The sequence below is a fragment of the Pinus tabuliformis genome, chromosome 7 (assembly GCF_031772625.1).
Source record: "Pinus tabuliformis cultivar Carrire ecotype Pingquan chromosome 7, CPIR1, whole genome shotgun sequence".
NCBI lineage: Eukaryota > Viridiplantae > Streptophyta > Pinopsida > Pinales > Pinaceae > Pinus > Pinus tabuliformis.
The window spans coordinates 533,110,141-533,112,524 of record NC_142293.1 but is presented as its reverse complement, the minus strand read 5'-3'; the positions used below and the strand labels follow the sequence as shown (position 1 = coordinate 533,112,524).

Genomic DNA, 2,384 nt, shown 5'->3' with positions numbered 1-2,384 from the left:
CCTCCCTTGGAAATCCATTATTTATATTACATTGGATTGGGTTTTTTTGGAACCATTTCAATAGAAAATTTATAAACACAGTTGATTCCCTGTTATTTTAAATTTGCCTCTCCGTACTAAAGTACTTTTATGGCCTTGTGGATATGGAAGGCATCGGTGCATCTAACGTAATTTTAATAGTTTAAGGTTTCGCCTACGCCCCCTTATAAATGCCCCGCCTCTATAAATATTGGGGTCATGGGACATGTTCGTAGTACGGAAAAAGATTGGAAGTTTTCTACTTACAGAAATGGCCTTGATGAAGAATTTGATGTTGGGAGCTGCATTGATGTCAGTTTTGGTGTTACGAACAGAAGTAGTAGCCGGTTGGACTGCAGCCCATGCTACATTTTATGGCGGAAGCGACGCCTCTGGAACTATGGGTGAGTTTCTTGCTTCAAAACTTTAGTTTGGTATCCAATTATGACGTTAATTTTCCCACAAAATATATATATAGTAATTTGGGGAACGCTGGTTTGGTTTTTCAAGAAAATACTGGGTCTCCTGTACCTGGTAGAGTAGTGAAAATACTCTCACGTTATAGAAAACTTTTTTCCAATATTATATAAATATATATATATACTTAGTTTGGGTACAGAGTCGTTCTTATACTTGCTGATAAGGGCATGTTCGCTGGTTATTTAATTTTTTTTTTTACTTTGGCCCACACACTTTTGATTTTTCAAAACATAGTGAGCTCGGATTTTCCAATTGGGTTTAAGGTATTATGGTGGTTAAGTTAGGTTAAGTATAGTATTAGGTACATATTAATTAAACTATAATATCATTTTGTATTAATAGAAATATATTAATTTAACTATAATATTATTTTATATTAATAAAAAATTAAAAATATTTATATGGTGAAATCAACCCTGAACCCATTTTTAAGAATATTTTGGCATTTTGTAGCTAAGTTAATTGTTTCAATTTAAAAAGTTTAATATTATTTAAAAAATATAATAAATATGGCGGAAAACAATTTATGAATTTTAGAATATTTTGAAATTTAATAAATAGATTCAATCAAGTCATTTGTTTGAGTAACTCTTATCAAATTCCAAAACATTCTCAAAATCAACTATCCAATATTTACTTAATTCCGAAATTTACAAATCCAATTACTACCCTCGTAATATAAACCTACCCTCAGAGTATGAAAATGGTTGTTACTGAACGAGCTTCGTTGTAAAAAAATGCGTTCTCCAGTTATCAAGAAGGACATGGTATTTTTTTTATATAATTTGGATTGAGATTCGTTGTTGTTGTTGCAGGGAGTGCTTGCGGCTATGGCAATTTGTATAACAATGGATATGGCACCAACACTGCCGCCGCCAGCTCGGCTTTGTTCAGAGATGGACAAACATGCGGAGCGTGTTATGAGTTAAAGTGTGACGCTGCCAAACTTCCTCAATGGTGCCTTCGCGGACGCGGATCGATTACAGTAACAGCCACCAATCTTTGTCCGCCGAATAACGCCCTGCCCAATGACAATGGAGGGTAGTGCAATTTACCCCTTCAACATTTCGACATGTCACAGCCCGCCTTCCTGCAGATTGCGAAATACAAGGCCGGGATTGTGCCTGTTCAGTACAGAAGGTATATAATATTTACGCTAACTTTGATAATATAATAACCCCATAATGCAGACGCCGTTTTAATTATGAAAATTCCGTTGGAAACTATTGAATTATACATATTTTTAACAGGGCCCTGGTGATGGAATCGGTGCAGGGTCCCGTGCAAGAAGAATGGAGGAGTGCGATTCACAATAAATGGACACAACTACTTCGAGCTGGTTCTAATTAGCAATGTTGGGGGGCGAGGAGATGTGAAGGCGGCGTGGATAAAAGGGTCGAAGACCGGGTGGCAACAGATGCAGAGGAATTGGGGAGCGAATTGGCAAAGCAATTCGTATCTCAACGGACAGAATCTGTCATTCAAAGTCACCACAAGTAACGGAAGAACTCTGACCATGTACAATGTCGCCCCGTCTAATTGGCAATTTGGGCAGACATTCGCCGCCTCTCAACAATTTAGATGAATGCACTCGCTGGCATTTGGCGGTTTAGTCAGAAAATTGTGATAGGATTCAGCTCATGCTTCTAATAAAAGGCTCATCGTTGCAGCCAATAACGCTTGTTCCAGCCCGCTCTAGCGATCTCATATATGAGTGTATATATAAATTAATTAAAAAAATATTTATATTAGCAATTGCACGGAGAGGTGTAAACACGAAAAAAATTGAAGCGCCAGGATGTGTTGAATCCATGCTACCCATAGTTTTTAGAGGTGGTAAATGCATGTTAATTATGGGGCTTAAGAAGTCAGATTAAACTTTGAAT

At 37.0% G+C, this 2,384-nt stretch overlaps 1 pseudogene; it reads left to right on the top strand.

Annotated features, from left to right (window-relative positions):
• Positions 1-289: 289 nt before the first annotated feature.
• LOC149248407 (expansin-A8-like) lies at positions 290-2,083 on the top strand (annotated as a pseudogene).
• Positions 2,084-2,384: the final 301 nt, after the last annotated feature.